The 24397-nt window shown below is 37.7% G+C and overlaps 1 long non-coding RNA gene and 1 pseudogene across 1 annotated transcript; one reads left to right on the top strand and one right to left on the bottom strand.

The window, feature by feature from the left end:
* The first annotated feature begins 217 nt into the window (after positions 1-217).
* On the top strand, positions 218-1931 carry LOC113320896. The gene is made up of 3 exons (XR_003346343.1): positions 218-363; positions 1057-1247; positions 1703-1931. It is a non-coding gene; the product is annotated as an uncharacterized LOC113320896 (long non-coding RNA).
* A 17697-nt stretch (positions 1932-19628) lies between these two features.
* Positions 19629-20243, bottom strand: LOC113323478 (annotated as a pseudogene).
* Positions 20244-24397: the final 4154 nt, after the last annotated feature.

Consider the following 24397-nt stretch of genomic DNA (forward strand, 5'->3'; position numbering starts at 1 on the left):
GAGGAACGGCGACTGCAGGCAGATGGCATCATTCTAGGAGTGGAGTTCAAGCTGTTTGCCGAGAAAAACATCTTAATCATGTTTTCCAGATATATTTCATTCTTGTATTGTTTGATTTGCATGGAAGGACATTGGCCCTATGGTGTTCAAACCATAGATTTTACTGAAAATTTTGGAAGCTTCTTGTCCGCTGGTTTTCTAATTCCTTGAACCCTATTGCAGGTAGGTAGCAATAGAGGAATGTCTAAAACAGAAAGCCAAATTGATTCCTTGTGAGATCCACTTGCAAAGAGCAATGCACATTTGATGGATGACGGATCTAGATCATATGTACGGGAAATAATTCGAGTGGTCCCGGGACATGTAAGTCGCTGAACTCATCTTCCTCTAGCATATGAAACTATCTAACCCCGTCATCAATGACTAAATATTAATCTTCATTTCCATCTTGCAACTACACTAACAGTTTATATCTTGGTAGTCTACAACCACATAGAGGTAGCCATGCATTTCTATTGGACCGGAGCATATGCACATAATACAACGTGAATTATCTTGGACAATGATGAATACTTGACAATTATATATCCATCATTTGAACAGCTTAGAAGTTGAATGCGAATTCTTGTCTTTTCTTCTTTTTTTGTAGGAAGGTAATATAATTTACATGATAACTGATCAAAGTGACCAAAAAATAGTCATCTGACAAATGGATCTATTGGGAATCAAGCCTTATATTTTCTATAAAGTTTGACTCCCATTCCGAAACCAAAACATCATTTTGATCTGTTGTATTAGAAAGTAAAAATTTCTTAAAACACAATAGCAACTCCAGATGCCATATACAAAACCCTCATCATCATGTTGCGCCACTAAGGGCTTGATCATCTTGTTTATGTCCTGACATAATCTGTTCCTTGGTAGCTTTTGTAACCTCCAAGCTTCAGCAGTTGAGCATCTTTTTAGCATATTTGTGTAGTGCAAATGAAACCATGGATTCTTTTATAATGAATTTTGACCCCGCAAATGTTAATGTAGCTACTTTGAATCTGACAGTGTAAGGTGATGGTTGAAGATTGAGACGTGTATATGTGTACAATGCTTCGAAGGATGGAAGAAAGACTTATAGTGTCCGTGGTTGGGATGGCTCGCATGGATGGAATTGAACTGTTATGGAAACGTGCAGAGGATGCTGCTGATGATAAGCTTCTACTCGCAACATCAGAAACTGGGGGTCTGCAGATAGGGTAATCTCATCTTCTGGAACTTTTTGCTTAACTTTTTCTGATAATCGCTCAATTGATACCGAGCATAAACTAAGCTGTTCATGTGAGCTTTGGTTTCATGAAAATTCTTTCTGGTACCCTGTGTCATATATTAGTCATTCTAATTCCGAAGAGTGTAAAATGACCCTACTTTAACAATTTTTGTCTTTAGTTGTGACTGTGTTTCCTGTGGAACTGGTTAAATAAAATTGTAACTGCCACAAAACCTATAATGTCTTGTCAACCGTTGGCGCTATTTATAATAAAGTTAGAACAGCTTTTTCTTATTCTCTCACCTGCTGCTCATTTTTCCCAAAGCAGTGACTTCCTCATCTTCGATCTTCTTTTCCATGGAAGCATATCTCCACCTGCAAGTCTGTGCAACCTATCACTTGTTTTCTCTTTTAACTAATCCTTTTGTTTCTACTTTTTTACAGCTGGGGTCTTCCTTCTTTGGCCAACTCAGTCTAAGTAAGCATCATTTCTGTGGGATTTACTTTTTAATGATTTTTTGTTGAAACTTTTGATGGTGATTCATTATATGGAAATGGTGTTGAGATTCTTAAAGATTTGATGGGGTTTAGGAGTAATTGTTGTTAATAGGGTTTAGCAGTAAATTTGAATTGAAATTGCAAATTGTTATATTTCTGTCCATGTATTCTCTCATGGTGTTTTCTTATTACAACCTTATCTTCCACATTGTTTGGTTCGGTTTGGTTTCTTTCTTTATAAATAAATAAATAAAAGAAATACAAAAAGAAGTAAAAGAAAATCAAAAACTTCCTTATGAGATGGAGTCTAGAAAATTGAACCACTCTGATTCTCAACCTTGGAATTGAAAATATAGCTTCTCAAGAGCATTGAAAGCCTAGATTAAGACGCATCCCCACCGGATATACTCGGGTTCCAATATGAAGATATTCTTCTTCTCAGTCTCTGACTAGCTACAGTGAACACTTTTAGTTAAACATTTAGTATGTTTATGTGTCAAAATTGCATTGGCTTATTCTTTAAAAGGGGCCACCAAAGGAATTCACAATATCCAAGACCGCTTATCTGATCTTAGCATGATGAAGCCGGGAATGATGCATGAAATCAATAGGTAATGCACTACTAGAAACAAAATTGTTCCTGTTAAAGACAATGTCCACTGAATTATGCAAGCACGAAAGATCTAGAAATGATCCAACTTTGAGTATGATTTAGCTCATTCCATTGATCGAATCCATTTTAAATAACTGATTCTAATTAGTCTAGTCTAGTAATAATGATGTTGTTGGCAAACTTCCCTTTTTTCGTTCATTAATAAGTATATAATAAAGAAAGGGTTGGTTCAACAGTACTCTCTCTAGCATGGTGGTACTAGTTGAGATTGATTTGATCAGTGCTCTCTTTTGTGCCCGTGAAATCGTCTAGTCTTTTCAAATTACAAAAGCATAAAAACCTTGTGTAATAATCTATCTTCTTGAACCACAGAGCTATTGTTAGTACTATATTTGCATGGTCTAGTGAGATTGATATGCAGTACTATAAGCAATTTTGTTGCTAACATAATTCTTAGGAATATTCGCCTTGCCATTTTGAGTCTCCAGTAAAAGGAATTTACTGATCCAAGATTCCATTTGAAATAACCTAAACAAAGCCAAAATCTCTCAATAAGAAGTATAATGTAGTGTGGATCTAATCAGACATGATTGATTCTACTAAAATTTATTCTAAGCCTTCCATTCATCCATTTTCCTTTTCTACTAAAATCAAAGAATGTCCATATTTTGCTAATTTATACTATATTATAAGCCTTCAATCCATTTTCTTTTTCTCTTTTGATTTGTTTTTCCAACTAATAATAATAATGCAAGTTGGATTTCACAATAACTAGTCATCTGTCAAAACTATCCTTGTTTTTTCCAATCAGTAATTTGACATATTTATTGGCAGAATATGATAATGATAAATGACAAGGTGCCCGCTGAAAGGTTTAGTGAACACTAAAACTGTGTTCTTAAAAAATACTCAAGGCTTTCAACTCTGTAAATCATATAGTAGGCCAAGCTTGTATATAAGACTGGATAGATTCTACAAAATTCATGTTTGAAGAAACATTTGGATGCAGACTTTCCCAAACAATTTGTCTACAACCTATTCCGGATGTCCTGCCAATAAAAGACCCATCTGAATCAATCATAATTATGCATTACATGATACTCAATATGCAACATGTACACTTAATTCGCAGGGTTGTTAAGTTGTCGGGGTATATACTTAAAAACATAGCTTTGTAATTTTATGCCAAACATAGAGAGGTAGTGTGGTGGTATTACTTTGGGCTCCACACTATAAATTTGGGTTCAAGTTTTACCCCATGCATTTGACTAGGTATATTTATATATCTATATGTATTTAATAAAATCCGGAAGAGAGGAGCCTTGAGGTTTTGGGAGGTCTGTGATTCAAAAAATTATTTTTTGCACATTTGACTTTTGGTTTTGATAAACGTTTTAAGGTAATTATTCTCTAATAAATTGTCTTTAATTTTGACAATATAATCTGCCCGTTTTTTGACTGTTACGTAAGGTTAATGAGGGCAGCTACTCAGACTTTATTTTCATTAATTTTGATTGATTCTCTTGAGTTATATAAGACCAGTTTTTGCAGAGGATGAAAACGGGTTGTTTTACATCTATTGAATTCTGAGCAAGTGATAAAAAGAGTAAGAGTTGGTTCGATTTCTCAAGGTGCAGAGAAATCGAACAAAGAGAGTATCAGTTGTTTTATCCCATAGGTTTTCGACAATTTTTGACTGCTAGCACAATCAAGAGGCAGGGTCGCGAAATACCTTAAAGATAGCGACCTAGTCCGCGACTCAGCTGTTTGAGATTCGATTTCATTATTGTTCATTGTTTCCAACAATTTTAAGGTATTTGATTTTGCTATTGAGGTTGAAAAGAAGCGCGTTGATGATATAAACAAGCCTTTCAAATTTGAAGGGTTGCATTTCAGAAGATGGAAGCTGAAGATGTTCTTTTATCGCAAACTAATGAAGCTGCATATGATTGTGCCGAGTGTTCATCCTGGAACCTTGGAACCTGCTGCTGCTGGTGCTGGTGGTGCCTCTGCAGATCCACCTCCTACCGGTGGTTTCGAAGAAGTTTTTTCTCAAACTCCTGAGGAGAAACAAAAGGCCATTGACAAATGGGTCGATAATGACTTTGATTGCGAAAACTACATTCTTAATACATTATCTGACGATTTATATGAGTATTATTCAACTTTTGAAACTGCTAAAGATGTATGAGATACATTACAGAAAAAATATGACACCGAGGAAGCGGGTTCAAAGAAATATGTTGTGAGCCGGTATGTGAGATACCAAATGGTGGATTATAGATCAGTTGTTGCACGAGCTCATGAACTTCAAAAATTTTACCACAAAATTGTGGCCGAAGGTATGAAAACTGATGAACAATTTCAAATTTCTGTAATGATTGACAAGTTACCACCTAGCTGGAAAGATTTTCGTAATACTTTGCGTCACAAGTCTAAAGAATTTTCTCTTGAAAGTTTGATTGTTAAGCTCAGGGTTGAGGAAGAAGCTCGGAAACAAGATAAGAATGAAGAGATTCTCATTGTTTCTAACAATAAGACTCATCCGAGTTTGAAACCTAAGAAAAGGGATATGAAACCTAACCCGAACCAGAAGAAAGGAGGAAGGCCTAATCAAAACAAGAACCAACACCCATCAAAAAATGGACAGAATTCCAATTCTGAATTTCTTTGTTATACCTGTAATAAACCAAACCACATGTCTAGGAATTGCAGGTTTAACAAGGAAAAGAATAACGCACAAGCTAATATTGTGGGTGACGTTATAATTGCCATGGTCTCTGATCCAGAGTTCTATATGGTTGGTGGATCTGATGGGTGGTGGATAGACAGTGGTGCTTCGCGTCATTGTTGTTTTGATAGGTCCATGTTTAAGACTTATGCTGAAACTAAAGATAAGAAAGTGTTGTTGGGAGACTCTCGCAGCACTACGGTGAAAGGTTCTGGTACGGTAGAGTTGAAGTTTACTTCTGGGAAGACACTCATGCTGAAAGATGTCCTTCACACTCCAGAAATGAGAAAGAACCTTGTTTCCGGCTATCTTCTCAACAAGGCTGGGTTGTATCAAACTATTGGGTCTGATATTTACACTATAACTAAGAATAAGAATTTTGTAGGAAAGGGTTATGCTACTGATGGAATGTTTAAGCTTAATGTTGATGCTGTAAATAAAATTGATTCTTCTGCTTATATGGTTTGCTATTTTAATGTTTGGCATGGTAGGCTTTGTCATGTGGGTAAAAAGTTAGTAAATAACATGAGCAAGTTAGGTGTTCTTCCTGAATTTTCTGAAAATGAATTTGAAAAATGTAAATACTGCAGTCAAGCAAAAATAACCAATACTTCACATAAATCTGTTGTAAGAGAATCCAAACCACTAGACTTAATACATTCTGGTTTATGTGAATATGAAAGTATCCTAACTAGAAATGGCAAAAGATATATCATGACTTTCATTGATGATTGTTCTAATTTTACGTATGTCTATTTGTTGAGCCATAAGAATGAAGCTATTGAAAAGTTTAAGATCTTTATTGCTGAATTTGAAAATCAATTTGGTAGAAAAACTAAGAGATTTCGTAGTGATAGAGGCACTGAATATGATTATGATCCTTTTACTGAAATTTATCAAACTAATGGCATTATACATGAAAGAAATTCACCATATAATCCTCAAATGAATGTGAAAGCTGAAAGAAAGAATCGTATGCTTACTGAATTGACTGTTGCTTGTTTGCTTAGTTCTGGTGCTGCTTCTCATTGGTGGGGTGAATGTTTGTTAACTGTTTGCCATGTTTTGAACCGCATTCCTAATAATAAAACCATGATATCACCTTATGAACTTTGGAGAAATAGAAAACCTAATGTTTCTTATTTTAGAGTTTGGGGTTGCTTAGCTTTTGTTAGAAAATATGGTCCTAAACTACATAAGTTAGAAAGTAGAGCTTATGAATGTGTTTTTATTGGTTATGCTCAAAACAGTAAAGCTTATAGGTTCTTTGATATTAATAATAAGGTTATTATTGAATCTATTGATGTTGATTTCTTTGAAGAGAGATTTCCTTTTAAATCTAGAAATAGTGGGGGTAATAGTAGGGGTTCAATACCTAGTATTTTACCTAGTGCTGATTCTGAACCTAGATTAGAAGAACCTAGAATTGAAGAAACTGGGATCACTGAAGTTGAACCTAGATGCAGTAAAAGAGCTAGGACTGAGGCAAAAGATAAAAATCCTGATTTTGAATTTTACGCTATAGAGGAAGAACCTTCTAATTTACAAGAGGCGTTTAGTTCTGTAGAGTCTAGTTTCTGGCAAGAAGCTGTAGATAATGAATGGGATTCTCATATGTCTAATGGAACTTGGCGTATAGTAGATTTACCACCTGCTTGTAAGCCTATGGGTTGTAAATGGGTTTTGAAAAGGAAACTCAAACCTGATGGAAAAGTAGATAAGCACAAGGCTAGACTGGTTGCTAAAGGATTTAGACAACGTGAGAATGCAGATTAACATATATACGTGTTTTGATTTCTATTGCCGCTGCTCATAATCTTGTTATTCACCAAATGGATGTTAAAACTGCTTTTTTGAATGGTGAACTAGAAGAGGAAATTTACATGGAACAACCTGAAGGTTTTGTAATACCTGGACAAGAACAGAAAGTATGTAAGCTAGAAAAATCTCTTTATGGTTTGAAACAAGCTCTTAAACAATGACATGAGAAATTTGATAATTTAATGAATTCAAATAACTTCAGAATATATGAAGGTGACAAATGCATCTGCTATAAATCTGAGAATGATGTGTGTGTGATTGTTTGCTTGTATGTGGATGATTTGCTCATATTTTGTTCCAATTTATATGTTGTCAATGAAACTAAAAGCATGCTTAGTTTGAATTTTGACATGAAATATTTGGGTGAAGCTAGTGTAATCCTGGGAATCAAAATAACTAGAACTAGTAGTGGTATTACTTTAGATCAATCTCACTACATTGAAAAAATTCTGAAGAAGTATGATTATTTTGATTGTAATCCTGTTTGTACTCCTTTTGATCCTAGTGTGAAATTTTTCAACAATACTAGAGAAAGTGTTTGACAATCTGAATATGCCAGTATAATTGGCAGTCTGCGTTATGAAAATGATTGTACTAGACCAGACATTGCATATGCAGTGGGAGTTTTGTGCAAGTTTACCAGTAATCCTAGTTTGGAACGCTGGGATGCTATTGAGAGGGTTATACGGTATCTGAAAAGAACCACAAACCTAGGATTACACTATAAGAGGTATCCCACAGTCCTTGAAGGATTTAGCGACGCTAATTGGAACACTCTCTCAGATGATTCCAAGGCCGCCAGTGGATATGTTTTTACAATTGCTGGGGGCGCTGTATCTTGGAGATCAAAGAAACAAAAAATTATAGCTCAATTTACGATGGAGGCTGAATTGATGGCACTAGAAGCATCTAGTGAAGAGGCAGGTTGAATGAAAAGTCTATTGTCAGACATTCCTGTATGGGAAAAACCAATACCAGCCACTTTGATTCACTGCGATAGTACCGCGGCTACCGGAGTAGTAGAGAAATGTTATAATAACAGCAAGAATCGACAGATACGTCGAAAGCACGACACAGTTAGAGAATTTCTCGCAATTGTTGTTGTTAGAGTAGATCATGTAAGGTATGAAGGAAATATTGTTGATACTTTGACGAAAGGATTAACAAGAGAAAATGTATGGAATTCCTCTAAAAGTATGAGACTTTTGCCCGTGAGAAGTTGAGTCATTTGTAATCGATACCCAACCTAGAAATAGGTTCAAAGGGCCTAGATTAAGTTACAAATGATACGATAGAGTCATGCATTCCCATAGCATGATATCCTGAAGTAGGAAACAGGTTGAGTTTTTTTTTTTAACTCTTAATGATGTCTATAGCTCTTAATTTAGAGTGGATACACATGAATATTATTTATAGACTCACCTATACGAATGTGAAGGTGTGGCCGCCTTTTATGAGAAATTGGGCATTTCTCTAGATCATTTGCTAAAAAAGGGATAAGCACATGGCCTAAATGTGCAAACTTAAGGACTTTACTCGAGATATAGTTGTGTGTGTTAAATAGTCTAATATTAGTTAGAGTCCAAGACGCAAGTCACTCTAGTCACCTAGTACTTAGAAATTTTAACACTATGCAGAGGTTCAAGTCGAAAGGCAGCTTCGCCGATGCACAACTATACATCATTTGCTCAATGTTTTTGAAAAATAAGTGGGGGATTGTTGGAGTATATATTTAAAAACATAGTTTTGTAATTTTATGCCAAACATAGAGAGGTAGTGTGGTGGTATTATTTTGGGCTCCTACACTATAGACTTGGGTTCAAGTCTCTCGCCATGCATTTGACTAGGTATATTTATATATCTATATGTATTTAATAAAATCCTGGAGAACGGGGTCTTGAGAGGTATGATTCAAAAAATTATTTTTTGCACATTTGACTTTTGGTTTTGAAAAATGTTTTAAGGTAATTATTCTCTAAAAAATTGTCTTTAATTTTGGCAATATAATCTGCCCGTTTTCTGATTATTACAGAAGGTTAATGAGGCCAGTTACTCAGACTTTATTTTCATTAATTTTGATTGATTCTCTTGAGTTATATAAGACCAGTTTCTGCAGAGGATGAAAACAGGTTGTTTGCATCTATTGAATTCTGAGCAAGTGATAAAAAGAGTAAGAGTTGGTTTGATTTCTCAAGGTACAAAGCAAAGAGAGTATCATCTGTTTTATCCCATAGGTTTTCGACTATTTTTGACTGCTAGCACGATCAAGAGGCAGAGTCACGAAATATCTTAAAGATAGCGACCTAGTCCGCGACTCAGCTATTTGAGATTCGGTTTCATTATTGTTTAGTGTTTCCAACATAACCTGTGGAACACAAAAAATAAAATACCTTCAACTACGGGCCTGGAAATATACTATATGTGTTCAACCGGCGATGCCAACTCAGAATAAAGACACCAATCTTCATGCATAATGCTCCAGCTGGAGCTTTTAATGATCAACTCGTACATCATAGCATCTTCAGGTTTCCAGTTCCTGAGCTCCTCGGCACGTCCCTTGGACAGCTCAACCTGCATATAGACATTGCGATTATGTTCCTTCACATGAGTAAAAAACAAAGAGGTTCAAGCTCGAGTAAAGCATAGAAACCTTGTCAAGTCATAAACCCTTAAAAGACGCGTGTAAATAAGTCTACCACAAAGTTCCTTCTCTGAGACTTGGGGAAATGTATAAGCTCAATCACTATTTTTTCCCAACTATAAACTCTCTATGAAGAAGCTAATTTGTAGACTTCTAATGAGACACTACAGTCCCAAACTTAGAGACTGTGGCCTTCTGACTCTTGATGTTAGACGGTCCCGCATCAGAAGCAATATTAGTTTCTAGAAGACTGTCTTCAGCCTGTTTCAATCTGACTCACATCTCCACACACTTCCCAATTCCATTTTTTAAGATGCAACTTCAACCATTTGGGTTTACGCATAAGAACAAATATAAGATTCCCAATAACATCTTCACTCCAAGAATCAATCAGTAATTCCAGAATACCTTCATGATGATTTAGTACTAACTGGTGTAATATTCTCTTTGAACCTATGTTGTAAAAGGCGCTAGGCGAGGCGAGGCGCCAGACCTAGCGCCTAGGCGTTGCGGAAAAATTAGAAAATTGCAAAAATGGGCGTGTCTTGGCGCATTTTACAACATAGCTTTGAACAGGCAAAGAGAAGAAAATCTTGATGATAAGTGACATGGATTTTAAGACTCAAGTTACCCTTGATGTTGCGCTGGAAGTTCTTAAAATCTGCAGGAGATGTGCGTCAACTTTCAAAACCAGGTATTAAACATAACTTGTAATATATAGACATGACTTTGGAGCTATGTTGCGTGGGGCTCGGCGCCTCGCCTCGCACGCCTAGCACCTAGGCGCGCCTAAGGCGACCAAAAAAGAATTGGAAAAAATATAATTGCTCACCTTTTTGCGCCTTGGGCGCTTTATTAGCTTAGGCGCCCCCTGGGCGACTAGTGGGTCTAGGACGCCTTTCACAAATATATTCCATCAATTTTCAGTCAGAATAAACATCTATTCTTTTTTATCTGGAGTTTGTTACAGCTGTACTCACTCACTAGGCTCGTTCTGTTTTTGACAGGATTATTCTTTCATTTGGAATGGAATGGATAGCTCAATGTCAGAAGTTACAGAAGCAGTGAGCATGAGACCTTCTATATTTGTTCCACTTGAAAATGTGTCTAGGCATGACGATGTGGTGGATGGCATGCTTTTGTCTCATGATGACGTGTATTGGTATGATCCAACTGGTTCTGTGGACCTAGCAAGAAAACTGCTTCTTCAGTCTGGCTCAATAAATAAGGATTAATTGTCACTTAAGCAACACATTGTCCAAGGTGTATCATTACTTCACGACTTCTTTGTGCATGGATGTATGGTTCCTTAGATCCCTCCTTTTAGAAGTTACATTCAGATTATGATGAAGTTATCAGACGTTGCATTGCCTTCACAAGCCGCTAGTCCGGTAAGTATTCTTTCTAAAAATAGTTTACTTTTCTGCTTTTGTTCTTCAGCTCAATCTGGCAGTTTGGTTTGCCATTTATTAATAGGTGTACAAGGTCATTTCGAAGTGGGCTGATGATCTAAAATCTGGCTTGTTAAGTCCAGAAGATGTTCTTTACCTGAAAGAGTTTCTTCTTAAATTGGAAACTACTGTTCTTCCAACTGTACCGGACAAATGGGTTTCACTCCACCCAGCATTTGGTGTTGTCTGCTGGTGTGACAACGAGGAACTAAAAGTGCATATTGAACACTCTGATAATATCAATTTCTCTTGTACTTCGGTGAGCTTAGTGTTGATGAGAAAGAGATGTTCTCAGAAAAAATTTCTGGGCTTATGCAAAGTATTGGAGTTCCCTCTCTTTTCAAAAATAAGTTACAGTTTGCTGATTAGGACCTCCTATTCAGGACCTGCCATCTATAAGGTCTGTTCCTGAAGCGCTAAATGTCGGGACACCTAATGCTGATGGGTTTGTAGACTGCAGAATTTCAATTAGCTGAATAAGTGAATTTTAGTTTTTCTTCATACAAGTTCTCCACCTCGGCCTGTGTGACTGCAGTTGGTGCATATATCCTAGATATCCGGTATTGTTGGTTTTTCCGGGCTGAAACTTCTTCATACTCGTGTAACACAGTTGCAAGTACTATATTGAATACTAAGTTTTCATTTTAACACATTTCCTTTGCTTAGGGAATAACCCCGGGAAGCAATATTTTATGGCGTAGAAGATAACAAGGATAAAGCTTCATTGGTGGACTGGGTTCTTCCTTTTGCACAGTGTTATATCTGCAAAATGCACCCCGATGAGTACTCTGAGCAATCGAAGTATATCTTAAAGGGTGGCAACAGTCCGTCCAATGAACGTTCAGAGTGCAGTTGTCTTATTCAGGTATGTCATCTTTTTACACCCCTTGAGTTATTTGTTCTTGCTGCTACCTATTACCTGTTGCCATGCATTATTAGGAATTATAGTTAGTTTTTTTTTTTTAAAGAAAGATAAATTAAACTGATCATAAAAGAGAAGATGCCTCCCAAGATTGAGGACTTTGGTTTCTGCTACCTATTAAAGAAAGATTCCGAAGGTCTGGGAAGTTACTGGACTTGATGTCCCTACAAATGACCTCTTCAGAAGAAGTTAAACAGGAAAATAGGTGATCGACAGTAGAGTTTGTCTTCCATGTTGTCAATCTTTTTCTTCCTTGCAGAGTGCTTGTTGTTAGTCCCTAGAAGATTGAAAATTCTCTAGTTCAAAATAGCCGCTCACTGTTATAGACACACATATCCCAGTTAGCCTGTAGTAATATTAAAAGTTGACATATAGGCAAAGGATATATTCAGAGTCATATTAGTTTCATTCTCTCTAACAGTTCTAACAGTAGTCAGAGGGTTCCTAGTAGCTAATCTGTGTGCTAAATTCAGATGGTTTAATATCAGAGTAGCTGTGGTCCGTGGGTTTGGTTGTATGCCTTGGAAAGCCACATCTCACCTGGATTTCCACGTGAACCAGCACAGTGTTCCACAAATGTTTTCCCAAGCACCCCAAGGGGTTTGGGGATGGTTGCTAGAGAACAATAGAAGCATTCCACTTTAGACAGCAATGAGCCCAAACAGCTCTAGTAAAATTGCATTGCATTAAGAGGTGCTCTCCTGTCTCAGCATGAACCCTGCACATTACACAAATAGTATTAATACGAGGGATACAAGTACACATATTCCCACTGAAGCTAAAAAGTTTTGTTGCATTTTCCATGTGAAAAACTTAATTCTAGGTATAACATCAAGCCCCCGATTTTTCACTGCCAGAGAATCAGTTTGCTGAAGTTTTTTCTTATCCAGAATATCATAGAGAGATTTACTAGTGAATGGTGAGAATTCTGCTAACTGTGTTCCAATCAAACAAATTTTGTAAAGCATTAATATTCCAACGAGTCAGTTAATAGATCAGAAACCAGATTATAACCACTGTTACTTCCATCACCAGTCAGGGAAATGGGGTTTATAGTTAGTTGTGTACACGATTTCCGCAACTCACCTGTTTAATACCAGGAAGCTGGTTGGCTGTTTATTTGTTGTTTGTTTTGCGGGGTTTCTTTGCATTGTCTGTTTGATACTCTTACTTGTGCAAGCTTGTCCTTGAATAGGAGCAGAACCATATTTATTTTTTTATAATCTGTATAATCTCAAACACAGTTCATGGTTTCAAGTCTAGTTGGCTGTCTCCAGGGTGACTGCTCACTTTATTAACTAATTGCCACTATCCCTATCTATCAATATCGCGGATGCTATTCTGTTAAGTGGTATGGCCCTGCTTTGTCATATGGCAAGTCCTTGATCCTTAGCAATATCTGCCAGTCTTGACCATTTTGTGATATAAGTAGCATATATTTAAGTGGTGTCGTGGCATGTGCTAGATGTAGGAAATTGTTGCAAATTTGAGAAATATTCAAGTTGGATGGAAGGCTTAAATAGTCACTTCCTTTCTTAATCCTTCAGGATTCATATATTCCTGCATCTTATTTTTGCAGGGTAATATCTGGTGTAGAATGTTAGTACTAGAAATCACACAATGTATAAAACTTTTCAAAGGAAGAGTTTTCTTTCATTCAAAATCTCCTCTTCTCCCTTACAGACGTGGCCATATATAGGCCTTATGGAATATGACAATATCTCTTACGATTAATGCAAATAAAGAGGAAATCCTACTAAATATAATATCATGCCAATACTTGCAAAATATCTCTTATTTCCAAACAAAAATAACAAACAGGAAAATATTCATACATGGCTAACGGATATTCTTTCGTCGATCCCTTTCTTCCAAGTAGGATTCTGCCATATCTTGCACCACATCATTCTCCCCGGGAAAGAGGAAATTCGCCCTCGAATTAGGCAGGTTAGAAAAATCATCAGACAAGTCGCCGTGGTAGGGAATGAGATGATGTACATTCAAAATATCAGTAGTATGAATATGATTGGGAAGTCGCAGACGGTAAGCATTAGGATTGATCTTCTCAATAATTTCAAAAGGACCAATCTTGCGAGGAACCAATTTTTTGTATGTACCCGTGGAGAAACGTTCTTAATAAGCACAGCCCAAACGAAATCACCTACCTCAAATTCAACGTGATGATGCTTATCAGCGGCCGTTTTATACTTCATAGAGGACGCCATCAAGTTTTGAGCAGCATCGGCATGTAGCTGCTGTAAGTGATGCACCAACTCATCAGCAGTGGCATGCACTCATTGTAAATCTGGCACAGGTGCAAGATCAAGGGGTGAACGCGGATTAAATCCACAGACCACCTGAAAAGGGCTAAACCCGGTGCTCTTATGAATGGCTCTGTTGAAGGCAAATTCTTCTTGAAACAAATGCCTGTCCCATTGTTTAGTGTGAGAACCCACCAGGTTGCGAAGTATATTCCCAAGAGATCGGTTAACAACCTCCGTCTGCCCATCCGTTTGAGGGTGATAAGCACTGCTGAATTTCAACTTCGTACGCAATAATTTCCAAAGACACCTCCAGAAATGACTAAGAAATTTAGAATCACGGTCCAATACAATGGATTCTGGGAGACCATGAAGACGACACACGTGTTGGAAAAACAAAAATGCCACATTAACCGCATCCGTAGTTTTCTTGCAAGCTATAAAGTGCGCCATTTTGGAAAATCTGTCAACTACGACAAAAACAGAATCCATTCCATGTTGAGTGCGAGGCAAACCCACAACAAAGTCCATACTAATATCATTCCATGGCTTCGACGGAATTGGTAACGGCATATAAAGACCAGCATTTGTCGAAGAACCTTTAGATACCTGACAGATATGACAACGAGAAACGAAACGTTGTACCTCTTTAAACAAGCGTGGACAAAAGTATGATGATGAAACCAACTGGAAGGTCTTGTCACGACCAAAGTGACCCTCGTTATGCAGCTCTTAAACGATACGTAAACGCTAGCTACAGTCAGGAACACAAAGTCGAGTTCCCTTGAAGAGAAAACCATCCAACAGCGTGAACTGGGCACTGTTGCCAGCATGCACAACATCCAGAATTGAGCCAAAATAGGGGTCAGTCTTGTACAGATCAGCAAACGACTCCAAACCCAAGACCTCCGTCCTTAGTGACGTTAGCAGACTTCGTCGACGACTAAGACCATCAGCCACACGGTTCTGAGTACCAGCCTTGTGTTTGAGGACAAATGTAAAATCCTGCAGATAATTAGCCCATTTAACTTGTCGTGCATTCATCTTGTCTTGATTGCCTATGTGCTTGAGAGCATCGTGGTCAGTAAACAATACAAATTCAGAATGAATCAAATAATGACGCCAGTGCTTTAGGGTTTGGATGATGGCATAAAACTCTAGTTCATACGTGCTGTAATTTCGCTTAGCTCCATTCAATTTCTCACTAAAAAATGCGATCGGTTTACTGGTTTGTCTTAGGACTGCACCTATACCAACCTTAGAGGCGTCTGTATGAACTTCAAATGGTAAAGAAAAATTTGGTAAAGACAATATAGGGGCAGAACAAAGCTTTTCCTTCAGCAAGACGAAGCTTGCTGTAGCTGCGTCTGTCCAAGAAAACTTACCATTCTTCATGCAGCCGGTGATTGCTGCTGCAATAGTGCTAAAGTGGGGAATAAATCTTCGATAAAAGGACGCAAACCCATGAAAACTCCTGGCCTCATGGATTGTTTGAGGACAAGGCCAAGTACGCACAACATCAACCTTCGATTCATCCACGGAAATACCATCCTTGGATATGACGTAACCAAGAAACAAAATGCGATATGTTTCGAAGACACACTTCTTTGTAGCGGCAAAGAAATTTTGTTGGCTTAAGACTACTAAGACCTCACGAAGATGACACAAGTGCATATCCAAGTTATTACTATAAACCAAGATGTCATCGAAATAAACGACCACAAACTTACCCAAAAATGGTTTTAACACTTCATTCATGACGCGCATAAACGTACTTGGAGCATTGGAGAGACCAAAAGGTATAACCAACCATTTATAAAGTCCTTCCCTAGTTTTAAAAGCGGTCTTCCACTCATCTCCAGGACGTATACGAATCTGATGGTAGCCACTACGCAAATCCAATTTGCTAAAAATCGTAGCACCATGAAGCTGGTCCAGGATATCATCCAGACGAGGGATAGGAAAACGATACTTCACCGTAATCTTATTAATAGCACGACTGTCCACACACATGCGTCATGAACCGTCCTTCTTAGGAATGAGCAACGCCGGAACTGCACAAGGACTAAGACTCTCCCTGATGAGACCCTCGGCTAATAACTCCCCTACCTAATGTTGTAGTTCCTCGTGTTCTCTTGGACTCATACGGTAATGAGTTCGATTAGGAAGAACCGATCCTGGTACTAAGTCTATCCGGTGATGAATAGCTCGAGATGGAGGCAACCCATCCGGAAGGTCAACAGGAAAAATATATGCAAAGTCCGATAATACTCCTTGGATACATGACGGAACCTCCACAACAGTCGCAGATGCAGGAGAAATACCACACAAGATGAAAACAATACCCTCATCTATCATCTCGTTCTCAAACGTACGCCAAGACAGAAATTGGAAGCCAGATTAGAGATCGGTTTGTGCACAGTCTCCTTGGCAGGGACTAACATGATGTGAGTCAATTTGAACAAGAATGAATATGTGTTTAGTTTACCATCGTGAATTACCTCCCTGTCGTATTGCCAAGGTCATCCCAATAGAAGATGACAAGCATCCATAACCACGACATCACACCACAAAGCATCTTCGTATACAGAACCAATGGAAAACTTCACAAGACAACGTTTGGAAATAGTTACCTCCGAACCTTTACTCAGCCAGTGAAGAGAGTACGTACTAGGATGTTTCTCTGTTGACAGCTTGATCTTTCTCATAGATTCTTCAGACACCACGTTCTCACAGCTGCCGGAGTCAATGATCATTCGACAGACTTTTCCTTCTATGGTGCACGTTGTCTGGAAGATGTTCTTTCTGAGCCATGACTCGTCAGCGTCAACCTTCGGCGTCAGGAACGATGGTCGAGAAATCATCAAACAATCACCTTGGTCCCATGGCAGAAATACTTCATCGAACTCAGTTGATGTCTCCTCCGCATCAACAAATACATCATCAGCAGCATTAGTCTCTACGAGTGAAGCTTTGCCAGGTCGACCAGCCTTACGACGATCGTTTGCCAAGTGACCAGTCTCACCACAATGGTATCACTTAGGACCAGACATCTGAGACGTACTAACATTCTGTTGAGCGGAAGCATTCTGTGAAGGAGTGATTGTAGGACGGCCAACAGCTGCTCTAATCGACTTACGGGATAATTGCTTTTCCAGACGCAGAGATCATTGGTGAACCTCAGACACAGAAAAATAATCAAACATATTTAGTGTGTCCTGGAAAGTCTCACGCAGACCACCTATATAGCGGTAGACGAGCTGTTCCTCGGTGTCTGTAATACCTGACCGAGTGACCAAATCATAGAACTCTTTCGTATATTCATCAATAGATCGAAAACCCTGACGAAGATTTTGTAAACGAATATACAGTTCTCTGGTATAGTTAAATGGAAAAAAGGCTGAACACATACACTTTTCAAGCCTTGCCCAAGAAAAAATAGGAGTTTTACCTTTTTGAATCCGGGAAGCTTTCAGTTAACGCCACCAAACAGCAGAAAGCGTGTAGCCACAAGCGGAACCACTCGATCATCAGGAACCCTCTTAAACTCCAAAAATTCCTCCACAGTAGAAAACCAGTCCATACAATCCTCTGGTGTCAACCCGCTACCATGAAACTCAGGAATGTCGATGCGGAATGATGACTCCCAACTCCTAGATTCAGGCTCACGCCCAGCAAAAGGGTTATCAGTATCATTATCGTCATATGATCCATCTGAATTGGATTCATCCGTAGGAGGATGACGGCGCTCATGTCGTTGTAACAGGGTTGCTACCTGACCGACGAGCTTCTCAACCGTGCGTGATAGTTCATCGTATCTCTTTCTCTCCATCACCTCATCAACCATAGCTTCGCGAGGACCACCCTGACCTCTACCACGAACCATGTTGGAAGGATCGATACCCAGTTTCTGAATACCAAATGGTGTAGAATGTTAGTACTATAAATCACACAATGTATAAAACTTCTCAAAGGAAGAGTTTTCTTTCATTCAAAATCTCCTCTTCTCCCTTACAGACGTGGCCATATATAGGCCTTATGGAATATGACAATATCTCTTACGATTAATGAAAATAAAGAGGAAATCCTACTAAATATAATATCATGCCAATACTTGCAAGATATCTCTTATTTCCTAACAAAAATAACAAACATGAAAATATTCATACATGGCTAACAGATATTCTTTCGTCGATCCCTTTCTTCCAAGTAGGATTCTGCTATATCTTGCACTACATCAATATCTTATATGTGACCCGAGATTCAGATACCCACTCAATATTCCTGGAGCTTTCTCGTCTATTTTACAATGGAATCCCTGAACTGCACCTTGCTAATTTCCTCCACATGATCACAACCATGGCTGAATCAGGTTCCACTGGAGCAAACCGAGTTATTCATTTTAAATATTCAGAAGATCCCAAAACTTCCTGGTGGTGAACCCATTTGGTGTCTTCCATCACCATCCTCTATGCAAGGAGTCCTCCACCAACTTGTTCCTCAGCTTCTGTCAACAAAAAAAATCAGTCGAAGTCCAAAAGAAAACTAGGATATAATACTAGTTGGCCTCCAGCAGATTGGAAGACTGCGCCCGATTTTAACTATTCTCACACCAATGGGTTCAGAACAAGAACCAGATATGTTCCTTTACCAATTGAAAGTTCTCAAAAGGAAGACAAACCTGAAGGCGTGGTCTCGCTTTTACAAGATCACGGGATTCCTTTCGAATATAGCGTTGATTGGAACAGCCAATCAGTAGCTAGTCTGACAGTAGGTTTGCAAGAGTCTACGAGTAAAGAAGGTCAGCTCCGTTCTGGTACTGGAAGGTGTGCTTATACTGCAGGAGTATTAAACCAGTCTGTTACTGTTAATATTCCTCAGAACCCAGATTTTTTCCCATCAGCATTGAATGAGAGAGATCAGCTTTTTTATGGCACACCAAATCCAACTAATGCTCCGCTTTTGACTAGTTTACCAACTTGGTTGGCGAGGGAAGCATTAATCGGGTGAATAGGGAAGTTGAGACTGGATTACCCTATGATATTGTTCTTGGTAAAAATGGGGAGAGCAAAGAGTATATTGAAGTTAAAGCAACAACTTCTGCAACAAAGGATTGGTTCTCAATTTCACCAAGGGAATGGCAATTTGCAGTTGAACAAGGGGACTCTTTTCAGTGTTGTGCATGTTGTTTTGTCAGATTCAGAGGTCGAAAAAATATCATATTTGAGGAACCCGCCCAAGCAATGCCGGCAAGGCTTCATGCAGTTAGCTGTTTTGTCAGATTCAGAGGTCGAAACAATATCCAGTTCTTAATGTAACATCCCAGGGTACAATCAATCAATCCAATTGGAACTAATGATTCAATTCAATCGGAATTGGGGGATTTTAAGAACAGGATAAACTCACACTGTAAAACATTAAAATCAAAATCAGAAAGACTAAACTGTGAATATATTCCATTAGATGAATCAAATCAGAACACAGAGTCGGACATCCAAAAATAAAAACACATAGATCCTAAATCCAACATAAACTCTAAAACACATTTCCTCCGGTTGGTCTTCTAAGCACGTTCACCTCTAATTCTCCTTGCAAGTTGAACATCTTTGGGCATAATGGTAACCCTCTTAGCATGAATAGCACAGAGATTAGTATCTTCGAACAAACCAATCACATAAGCTTCAGCTGCTTCTTGTAGAGCTGCTACTGCTGAACTCTGAAACCTCAAATCAGTTTTAAAATCTTGAGCGATAATCTTGTAGTTTACGGATCAAAAGTTCAGTACTATTTCCTGATTTCACTTAGAGCAACAGTTCCTGGCCTGAATCTGTGAGGTTTCTTCACTCCTCCAGTTGCTGGTGCTGATTTACGAGCTGCTTTTGTTGTTAATTGCTTCCTTTGGCTTTTCCTCCAGTGGATTTCTGAGCTGTATGCTTAGTACATGCCATTTCCTAAAAATAGAAATTACGGAGATTTCTGATTACTAGGGTTTGGAGGATTTGATTTGTGAGGACTCGTGATTTTGGGAATGGGATTTATTGAGGAGAGAAGTGGGCAACTCGTAATAGACTACAAATAGTTGTTTGTTGTTTTATTGGTTCAATCCAAATCTGGGTCTTTTTTCTTTGGTTGTTATCAACGATTGTTATTGATTAGAAGGCCTCAAATGATATATTTACCTGAATTTTGAACTTCTTAGAATTTGCATGCTTCATTATTCAATTTACCCTCCAGTCAACATATGATTGAATAGGAGAAGTCACGGGAAAAAGAATCTCAACACCTCCACGATTACCGTTAACAGCTGCGATTTCTATTGGCTTTAGCATATGATGTGACAAGAAAAAGTAGACTTTCAGAAGCCAGACAACCATAGGTAACAAAATGAATCATCTCATAGTGTACCGCCAAACAGAGGATCAAGACAATCTCAAAATAAATTCAAATGAAACGTTCATTCAGTACCACTATAAAAAAGTTCAAGTACTATTTCATGTCAGTTAAACATATGATGTCCACTTAATGAACAGAGACCAAAAGTGTAATATAGCTTACTATATTTGTAACATTTGGATCTGCACCAGCTTCAACCAGTAGCTTGATGATTTCTGATGCCTCTTCAGCTGCAAGTAACAGAGCTTTTACTCCATCTGGTCCAAAATTATCCATATCAAGTATCAACGAAGTACATTAACCCACATATCAATTTCTAATCTACAAAATTTGGTCAACAGGAAGTCTGTGTCTAGACGGTGGATAACGAAACCTGCCAACATCTCTCCTTTGCTTAGTTCTTAAGTTATGCACGCCGAACTTATAATATTGTTGCCTGTGCCCATTGGTGGTAGTATAATACAACAATTCATGATCCTTTATAACTGGATTGAAGTATAAACCGCAAACTTGCATATCACTATCTTCTATTGTTAATTGTTCCTTGGTTATAGGATTCCAAATGTAGAAAGCTCGAGGCAAGCCAGGAAAGTTGGCGAATATAAGGAACCCATCATTAGAACCCAAAAGAAACCTTGTGTATGGTGTAGTACGAAATGGTGGTGATAATGATTTGAAGAATTTTTTCTCGATCCTCTCAAACTCTTTATAACAAAGCTTTGCAACGGTGGATTCTTTCAAAAGAAGAAGAAGATCAAGAAGAAGGAGAAGAAGAAAGAGGGTTTTTTCTCTTGGGAATGAATGAGGAAGAGAGAAGAAGAGGGTTTTATGAAATGGCGCACCAACGATTTGAAAAATGGAATACGTACATTCAGCAGTTTGAGTGCAACGCCTGTCCTATAATATGCCTTTGGCCAGTCTGGTCTTTTCAACACGCATAGAGTAGCATCTTCAAGACTTCATTTACACACGCATAACACATACTCCTGTTGGATACAACAGCTGCATCACCAGGTTTCCTTTCGAGGGCCTGAAACACAAATCACTAGAGCGATTAACACATCACTGGGGAAACGAAAAACAACAACTCAGCCTGCAACAAACAGAATAAAAAGCACCATAAAGCCTAAAAATCAGTTTCCATATTAGAGAAAATGCAAAGACAATGTGGAAATTGTGGATACGACTGGTTCCTCATTTTAACTCTGCTACAGCAGTAACATGTATCGGAATTACACTAAGTAACCACTTTAAAATATCAACTGAGATGTACATTTAAGTTTCATATACAGTGATTTGGGAGGAACAGAGAAGCTCTCTTTCTTGTGCAAAACTGTGTAGTTGAGGTATGAAAGGAACCCCTGTTCTGAAATTTGACCGTAGATTTTCAAATAAGCAGATAAGAAACTTCATAGATATATTTAGTTACTGAAAAAAAGAATAAAAAAATGAAAGCTTGTACCCTATTTTGCTTCTAGATCATAACATGGCAGATGTACATTTAAAATATAAATGTAGATATTCCCAGCAATTCACTACACTATATAAGGGACATGTATTCCTACTTCACCTTCCATTTAAAAGCTACCAATAAAGTTGAAATTCATTTAAACGTTTAATCTTATAGTGTTTCCGACAAAAAGGTACCTCTGTGTACCTAGATTTTTACTGCAATTTGGGGGTTTTACGTCTCTCAAAGTAAAAAAATGAATACACTGTACTATTAAGAGAAATTACATGTTGCGTGGTTAGTATCACTGCCTCTCTCAACACAGAAATATCACAGTCGTCTTTCGAACCGGGTCAATACAATTCAAGTAAACCTTCTCTGCCTCATTGATACAATTATTATCACAAATGAAAGGAAACAATTCTATGTGCATAAACAGTCGCTCGAATACCTTTGCCCGTAGAACCCGTCATCTCAGAAATTTTATGAGCATGTGTAAGCATATTATAAAGCACAAGTCTTCCCCCTTGTCTCACTAATAGCTCATTGTCCTTTATCTGCACAACTTCTGAAGTAATTCTGTTTGGCATATCTAAAATCCCAAGTCCATGGTAGATAGGTAGAATCACAATCTTTCTTGTATTCCAACACTGTGTTGCGTGGTTATAGATTGACAAGAGAAGTTGCTTATTAGTAAAATCTACGAAATCACACAAGCATAATTCTCCACCCATTTCCGACAAATGCAATCTATAAATTCTCAGCATTCCCGGACTAAGGGCTCCACCAGGTTCTGTGGTGCTATACTTGAGTCCTCCAGATTCCAGTGTGCTAAATTCCTCAGTTTCTACATTGAACGACATAATAGAATCCGAGAATGGAGAAAGAGACACTTCATTAAGTAAGTATAGTACATCTAACCGATCAATCATCCAGTATAATAAGGTCCCTTTTACTATAACAGGAAGTCTGTGTCTAGACGGTGGATAACGAAACCTGCCAACATCTCTCCTTTGCTTAGTTCTTTAGTTATGCGCGCCGAACTTATAATATTGTTGCGCGTGCCCATTGGTGGTAGTATAATACAACAATTCATGATCCTTTATAACTGGATTGAAGTATAAACCGCAAACATGCATATCACTATCTTCTATTGTTAATTGTTCCTCGGTTATATGATTCCAAATGTAGAAAGTTCGAGGCAAGCCATCAAAGTTGGCGAATATAAGGAACCCATCATAAGAAAATCACGATCCAATAACAAAGATTGTTTGAGATTTTGAAGATCTCTCTATCGACTAACAAGAGATTTTAGAAGTCTCTAACAGGGAGGTAGTTAATTGAGATTTATATAGAATTTCATTGATTTTATATTTCAGTCACTCCCGAAGATTCTCTAAAAATATAGAGATTTCTAGTGTTTTTCTGAGAGTATATTAGAAAGTCTTTGTGACTCATAGAGACAAACATTTGATATTCGTAAAGAGTCTCTGTGATTTGTAGAGACAAAAGAATTTATAATATCTAATTCGAAATTCAAAACATTTAACGATTACTTTATTATGTACATTATAATCTTAAGAAAAGTACCATGAATACCTGGTAAAATACGTGTTCATTGTCAAAATAATTTTACTTTATTATGTTCATTATAATCTAAATAATCTCGCTGGTTCCTTATTATGCCTATGTTTTCATTTTTTTTTATTTCACTCGTCCCACATTCATTTTATTTCTATGCAATCTCGCCACTGATTTACTCTGCAAAGGGCATGTTACTTAGTCATCAGCTCAAACAAAAAAATTTGGCCCTACTCTCAAAAACAAATATTCCCAAAATTTCCAAGTCTCCAGAAATATCACCTCTTGAGGAGAGATTTTTACCATGCCTATTTGCCTAAAAAAGTCTCTTCAAATATCTGAAAACAATAAATCAATGACTTTCAATTCTCATTCGAATAACAGGGATGTTGTAGTGACTCTTATGAAATCCTAATCCAATAACATGGAGTTTAAGAGAATTTAAATGACTTGAAAAAAGTCTCTAACCAATAACAAGAGACATTAGAAGACTCATCAAAAGTCTCAATGGACTAACAGTGAATTTGAGAACTCTCAGAAAGTCATTTGAAATCTCATTTGACTAACCCCCTGTAAAATTCTTTCAACATCTCGACAAATCTCAATTGACTAACCCCCTGTCTCTGAATGATTTTCGAGGAATTATGGCGATCCACTGAGACAATAAAACATATATGAATTTCAACTCACACACATGAGACAAAAAATATATTTATTTCTTTTACAAAATGAATATATGAGTATTTCAATGAAAATGTATTAGTCCATACACGGCTA

Source organism: Papaver somniferum, chromosome 11, assembly GCF_003573695.1.
Source record: "Papaver somniferum cultivar HN1 chromosome 11, ASM357369v1, whole genome shotgun sequence".
NCBI classification, from domain to species: domain Eukaryota; kingdom Viridiplantae; phylum Streptophyta; class Magnoliopsida; order Ranunculales; family Papaveraceae; genus Papaver; species Papaver somniferum.